Below are 7,903 nucleotides of genomic sequence, written 5' to 3' on the forward strand. Positions count from 1 at the left end.
CCATGCGGGACTTCGCCGAGTATGGGCGGTTCGTCACGGCGGAGATGGACGTCGACGACCTCCTGCGACGCGGCGTGGACCCGGAGTTGGATGGCCCATAGGGGCCTAGCGGGACGGTGGCGGAGCGCGGGGCCGGCCGGCGGCCAGTCTTTTTGTTTTGTTTAATTATGAAAAATTGTATGTAAGTGTTGTGCCCCAAGCAATTCGTGCGGCTTGGGTGAACATCTGGGGCGTTCACCGTGTGTGTGGCGCCCCTATGTTTAAATTTGTGTTTGCTTTTCGATTCGGTTACAAGAGTTTCTGTGTGTTGTGTGATAGAAGAAAATTGGTGCGTGCGTGCTGCACAGTCCATCCTAGTGAGGCCCCCGAGCGCCTTGGCCTGAGAGTGCTCAGGGCAAGGGGCTGTAGAGGCGAGGAGAAACAGAAAGTAGGATGGTCGAAGACCATGGTCTGGCCCCCGAGCGCTCCGAGCCAAATGTGTATGGGTCGGGGTGCTAGAGACCAGGAAACTCGTGTGTGTTGTGAGCACGTGAGAAATGCAGGTGTGCGGCCCCTGAGTGATTCTGAGCTAGGGGTTACCGGGTCGGGGCACCGGCTGAGTGCACTATGCTATGGGGAGAAAAAATCGACAGGTGTCAGGCCCCCGAGTGCTCCGAGCCGGAAGTGGTCGGGTCGGGGCACTTGGAGTGAGCCACTAGTGCTTCTTACAGGAAGAAACGCCGTAACTGTTCTATATTCCAAGAGTTGGTCAGAATGTTACTGTCGGAGTCTCTTAGCTTGTATGTGCCTAGTTGTATCACCTCTGCGATGTTGTAGGGTCCTTCCCATGGTGGTGAGAGCTTGTGCTTGTCCTCTGTCGACATGACCCGTCGCAGAACCAGATCTCCGACCTGCAGCGTCCTCTCCCGTATGCGCCTCTCGTGGTACCTGCGTAAAGTTTGTTGGTAGGGAGCCGATCGGTGTAACGTGGCTAGCCTTGCTTCTTCCAGGACTGCCATGGCGTCCCTCTGGGCTACGGCTGCCATTTCTGGGTCAAAGGCTTTGACTCTCGGCGCGCCGTAGTTCAAATCGGACGGCAGCACGGCCTCGGAGCCGAACGTTAGGAAGAAAGGTGTTAGTCCTGTGGACCGGTTAGGTGTGGTTCGCAAGCTCCAGAGCACTGCCGGCAGCTCTTCCACCCAACGACCCGCGAACTTTTTGAGCATGTAAAAAATGCACAGTTTGAGCCATTGGAGGATTAAGCCGTTAGCTCTTTCTACTTGCCCGTTTGTGCGTGGGTGTCCGACCGATGCCCAGTCGATCCGAATCCCTTACCCTTCCGCGAACTCTTGGAAGTAGTGACCTGTGAAGTTGGTCCCGTTGTCAGTGATGATGGAGTTGGGTACGCCGAATCTGTAAATGATGTCCAAGAAGAATTTAACGGCCTCCTTGGAGTCGATCGTGGTTATCGGTTTTGCCTCTATCCATTTTGTGAACTTGTCGATTGCGACAAGTAAGTGGGTGAACCCTCCTGGTGCCTTTTTGAGTGGCCCGACCATGTCTAGACCCCATACGGCGAATGACCATGTTATGGGAATGGTCTGAAGGGCTTGGGCTGGTAGGTGGGTTTGTTTGGCGTAGAACTGGCAGCCTTTGCATGAGCGAACAATTTCTTCCGCGTTGCGCAGTGCTGTTGGCCAGTAAAATCCTTGTCGGAAAGCTTTTCCAACCAGGGAGTGTGGAGCAGTGTGGTGTCCGCAGATCCCGGGGTGTATCTCGAGAAGAAGCTCCTTGCCCTGGGCAATGGGGATGCACTTCATGAGAATGCCAGTTTCTGAGGGGCTGCCTTTGTAGAGCTCGCCGTCGATTACAGCGAAGGTTTTGGCTCGTCGAGCTACTCGACGGTGTAAGGAACATGGCCCCATTTAGGCCATTGTTTGTGATTTTGGTGATTGAGTGACAACATAATCAATGGGACTAACAAGTTTGTGAGATCACACTTGTAGGAGTTTTTAGGTCCCATGGATATGAGTCAACATGTCTAATTCATCGTCAAGACGCAATGTCTAATCTATCGTCGAGATGACAAGTCCAATCCGCCGTAGAGATGTCAAAGCATAGTGGAAATCCAGAGATAGAATAAATTTGAAGGATCCAATTGATCGCTGCGATGCATTGGACGAGTTTGGCAGAAAACAGGGGCACCGGTTTAACCGATGCCTAAGCATCGGTGCATCTGATGGTTGTCGGAAGATCCGACGCCCTGGCATCCGTGCAAGTCTGAGCACCTCTGGAGATCAAGTGAAGAAAGAGTGAAGCACCGGTTGAACCGACGAGGCCAAGTTAAGCATCGGTGCATTCTACGTACTATGTTCCAGAGACGATGTCAAGCATGCAGCAGCCAAGCCTTCAGCACCGGAAGATCCGACGGCTATCGGAGTAATGCGTCGGTGCAATGACGTCAGCAAGGTGTAACGGCTATATGAAGGACAAGTGTCACCAGAAGTTCTGACGCCCTAGCATCGGTTCATCCGATGGTCCCTGAAGTTGTTGCAGCGTGTCAGAGAGGCCAACGGTTACTTCAGAGCGCAGAGTGACCGAAAGAACTGATTTCTCATTGCAAGGGTTAGAGCAAGAATCATCAATTAAATCAATGCAAGAAGTGGAATGGCTCATGAAGGATTTGTATAGATTGAAGGGCAAAGGCATAGAGAGCAATGTCCAACCTTCTCAAGATAACCATGAATACATGGTGAAGAAGCTTGAGAAGGGGTCCACCGTAACTTGCTCAAAGTGCCACAAAGAAGGCCACAAGTCCAACAAGTGTCCTCAACCAAGGAAGAAGCTTCCGGATGAGAAGAACAAAAAAAGCTCACAATCAAGAGTTCTCTCATCTACACCAAGCCCAACCGAAGGAACAAAAGGAATATCACCTCCTATGTGATAAAAAAGAAGACAAATGGTAAGGTGGTTGCTCACAAGGTTGGGAAGAAGGAAAGGAGTTGGAACCACTCCATTTGGGTGCCCAAGGACATCATCACAAATATGAAGGGGCCTCAAATGGTGTGGGTTCCAAAGGAGACTTAAAGCCAAGGACGGCTTCGGGGGATTTGAAGGCTTAGCTCACAAGTTGAAGTGAAAGGTTCAAGCCAAAGAAGCTAAGCTCACAACTTGGATATTTCTTGCCCAAGTCCTCCATATTAAGGTAATGGTAGCTAGATTTCAATTCAAGCATCATGTAGCTCCATAGCTTTTGCTAGGATGTGTGCATATTGCATCTCCTAGTGTTATATATGGTGGGTTGCTTGTGTCATGATTCTAACCCTTGAGCAACCTACATGGTTTGATAAGTGTGTAGAAAACTACACAAAGTCATCCTTCATGGTACATGAACTTCATGAGGTATGTATTTCATATGTGTACCATGAACACAAGCTATAGGGTAAACTTTCTAATTGTGTCAAAATCAATGTGCATACATATGCTTGGTGATTCAAACACTAAATGCACACATTTAGGGGGAGTTCACTCTATGCCTTGTGTTTTTTTGGACTAATGTGTTTGTAAGTTTATCTTTTGTAGTCTCACGATGGAGTTAACACTCTAAGATAATGTTATTGACAATTAATGTGAACAAACAACTCTATAAGAGTGATGAGATAAATTATGCTTCATGAATATTGAGACATGCTCTATTGAACTTAAATGCTCATATCTAAGTTCATAGGCTATATGCTCATACATTTGCTTAACCTTGGTGTACCAAGTACTCACCTCTTAAAGACTTTCAATTGGTTACAAGTCACTTTCAAATTGGTATATGCAAGGTAAACTAAGTTGACCCCCGGAGGTATGCAAGGTTCTAAACTCATTCAATTGGTATAATTGTCAATTTCTTGTCCTTTTTAGAGCTACCTCCGTGCATGATATGATCTAAGCTTTCTAGTTATAACATCTAGTTGTGCACTTGATTTTCACATTATCATTTTGTGCACATACTTGTGGAAAGCTTAGCTCATGTCATGCTAGTTTCGTGATTTTGTGATCCACCATAGTAAATTTTCAATTGGTATCTTCATTGATATCATACAATTGGATCATAAGTCATGAAACTAACTCCCTAGACTACTAATCCTCTCTTGAGCTATATTGTTTTGCAAGACCCTTTAGGTGCAAGACCTTTTAGGTGATTTGATTCCAAAGGGGGAGAGATGTGGATCAAAGCAAGGCATGTTCCCAACAAAGAGGGAGAAATGTTCCCAAGAGGGGAAAGTATATTCCAAAGGAGGAGAAATGCCAAGTGAATCAAGTCATGAGGGAGAAGTAGCGAGATAGGTGGAGGAACAAAAGGGGGAATCATGGTTTTAGGGGGAGACCAAGTCAACATTGGATAGTGGCAAGCATCCAAGCAAGTTTAAGTGGTTCAATTTGTCAAATTTTGCAAATTTTATGCTTGCTTTGATTGTGTTGTCATCAATCACCAAAAAGGGGGAGATTGTAAGGAACATGGCCCCATTTAGGCCATTGTTTGTGATTTTGGTGATTGAGTGATAACATAATCAATGTGACTAACAAGTTTGTGAGATCACACTTGTAGGAGTTTTTATGTCCCATGGATATGAGTCAACATGTCTAATTCATCGTCAAGACGCATTGTCTAATCTATCGTCGAGATGACAAGTCCAATCCGCCGTAGAGATATCAAAGCATAGTGGAAATCCAGAGATAGAATAAATTTGAAGGATCCAATTGATCGCTGCGATGCATTGGACGAGTTTGGCAGAAAACAGGGGCACCGGTTTAACCGATGCCTAAGCATCGGTGCATCTGATGGTTGTCGGAAGATCCGACGCCCTGGCATCCGTGCAAGTCTGAGCACCTTTGGAGATCAAGTGAAGAAAGAGTGAAGCACTGGTTGAACCGACGAGGCCAAGTTAAGCATCGGTGCATTCAACGTACTATGTTCCAGAGACGATGTCAAGCATGCAGCAGCCAAGCCTTCAGCACCGGAAGATCCGACGGCTACCGGAGTAATGCGTCGGTGCAATGACGTCAGCAAGGTGTAACGGCTATATGAAGGACAAGTGTCACCGGAAGTTCTGACGCCCTAGCATCAGTTCATCCGATGGTCCCTGAAGTTGCTGCAGCGTGTCAGAGAGGCCAACAGTTACTTCAGAGCGCAGAGTGACCGGAAGAACCGATGCTTTATGCACCGGAAGTTCCGATGCCTACGCAGAAAACTGGCCAACGGCTAGTAACGGCTCTCTTGACATGGTGGCCTATATATATGTGTTCCCCCGACCATTTGAAGCTTGCTGGAGTCCCAAGACATCACACACACACACACACACACACCCCCAAGAACACCTCCAAGCCATCCAAGAGCATAGAGTTCAAATCCATAGTCCTTAGCACTAGCTTTGTGAGTGTTAGTGCTTGGTTAGCTCTTGAGTGAGTGATCAAGCAAGGTTTATATCCTTGTGCTGTGGTTCTAGAGTGAACCAAACTTGTATCTCGGTGCGCCGGCCTCCTTGGAGCATTAGTGGCTCGCCGGCAAGTCAATGACCCTCCAGCTTGGTGTGGAGTGCGTCGACAACATTGTGCAGGGGACGGAGACCCCTCCTTCATGGGCAATCTCCCTTAGTGAAGATCGGGATAAAGGTGACCGTGATTGTGTTCACAGAAGAGACTTGATTGTCGGGAAGTGATAATCTTCGTGAGTGATTCAACAACATGGACGTAGGGGTGCCTTTGTGGCAAACCGAACCACGGGATATATCCTCGTGTCGAGAGTTCACTTTCTCTCATCCCTCTCCTTTAGCTTCCGCATTTCATATTGCAACTTGTGTGCCTTTACTTTCTTAGTGTAGTATCTTGCTAGGATTGGCTATAGGTTGCAAAACTTTTTGGGGATGAGGGTTTCACACTAAGGTGAACCGTAGTTGCACATCTAGATAGCTTGTTTTAGTTTAAGTTTTGTGCAAACTAGTTGGAGCCATAGGTTAAGGATATTAGAGTGCCTAATTCACCCCCTCCCCCTCTTAGGCTAGAGCACCCGATCGCTTTCAGACGGGCTGCGTTGCGATCCTCGGGGAGGACTTTGTGAAGGAGATAAGCCAGTAGGTCGTCTCTCCAATCTGCAGTGTCTGCCTGGTTTGGGTTGGATTGTCCCGCAGCGAGGCAGGTTGGGCCCCCAGGTACCTGGTCGGGGCCTGGGTCGGAGGGAGCGTGCTCTGTTTTCTCTGCATGCTCTATTTCCCCTATTTTTGTGTTGTCTGCGGCCGGCTGCCTTTCTCGCGCCGACGGCGCATTCAGGTCATTGACGAAAATGCCGCTGGGCGTCGGCTTGCGCTCGGTGGCCTTTTTTGCGAGAGTGTCCGCGTCGGGGTTTTGTTTCCGTGGGATGAGGTGGAGCTCCAGACCCCGGAATCTCCCTTCTAGTTTACGGACTTCCTGGCATATGCATCCATGAGAGGGCTCTCGCAGTTAGAGTTCTTCATTACCTAGTCGACTACGAGCTTGGAGTCGCCGTAGACGTACAGGCGGGTTGCTCCGATGTCGATGGCTATGCTGAGGCCACTGATGAGTGCCTCATACTCTGCTACGTTGTTGGATGAAGGAAAGTGGAGGCGGACTGCGTACTAAAACTTGCCTCCTTCAGGGGAGACCAGGACGACCCCGGCCCCCGCGGCGGGTGCCATGACCGACCCGTCGAAGTACAGGGTCCAGTACTCGTGAGAGATTTCTAGGGTTGGGGCTTGGACTTCCGTCCACTCGGCGATGAAGTCGGCCAGGGCCTGAGACTTTATGGCCGTGCGTGGCACGAACTTGATGACGTAGCCCATTAGCTCGACTGCCCATTTGGAGATCCGCCCCACGGCGTCGCGATTGCGAACAACTTCTCCGAGTGGTAACGAGGTGACGACCGACACCTCGTGCTCGGTGAAGTAGTGTTGCAACTTCTTGGCCGCCATGATGATGGTGTATAGGAGCTTTTGTGTCTGCGGGTACCGCGACTTGGTGTCGGTCAGTACCTCACTGACGAAGTAAACGGGGCATTGGACCTTGAGGGAGTGTCCTTGCTCTTTCCTTTCAACCACCAGGGCGGCGCTGACCATATGGTTAGTGGCTGCCAAGTAAAGCAAAAGGGGTTCGTAGGGATCCGGTGCCACAAGCACCGGTGGAGAGGATAAGAGAGCCTTTAGGTGGTCGAGGGCCGCCTGTGCCTCCTCCGTCCAGACAAAAGTGTCGGATTTCTTAAGGAGTTTGTATAGCGGCAGGCCTCGCTCCCCCAGCCGGGCGAAGAACCGGCTGAGCACTGCCAGGCACCCAGTTAACCTCTCGATGCCCTTGACGCCACGGATGGGTCCCATGTTGGTGATGGCTGCGATTTTGTCGCGGTTGGCTTCGATGCCACGCTCGGACACCATGTACCCGAGCAGTTTGCCCTTAGGCACACCAAACGTGCATTTCTCAGGGTTCAGTTTGATGTTGAATCTCCTGAGATTTGCGAACCTGGTTTTCAGGGTGGTGACTAGGTCATCTGCGCACGACGTCTTGACAACGATGTCGTCGACGTAGACCGCGACTGTCGCCCGAGGCCGATCTGGCCGGTTGGGGCCGATCGGCGGGTTGATCTGGTCGGAAAAATAGGCTTGCATGCATCGCTGGTATGTTGCCCCTGTATTCTTGAGACCGAACGGCATTGACACGTAACAGTACGAGCCGAACGGCGTGATGAAGGATATCGCGAGCTGGTCGGATTCCTTCATCGCTATCTGGTGGTAGCCCAAGTAAGCATCTAGAAAGGATAAGATTTCACATCCAGTGGTGGAGTCGATTATTTAATCTATCCTAGGCAAAGGAAAAGTGTCTTTGGGGCAAGCATTGTTCAGGCTGGTGTAATCAACACACATCCTCCATT

This window comes from Panicum virgatum, chromosome 1N, assembly GCF_016808335.1.
Source record: "Panicum virgatum strain AP13 chromosome 1N, P.virgatum_v5, whole genome shotgun sequence".
Lineage (NCBI taxonomy): Eukaryota > Viridiplantae > Streptophyta > Magnoliopsida > Poales > Poaceae > Panicum > Panicum virgatum.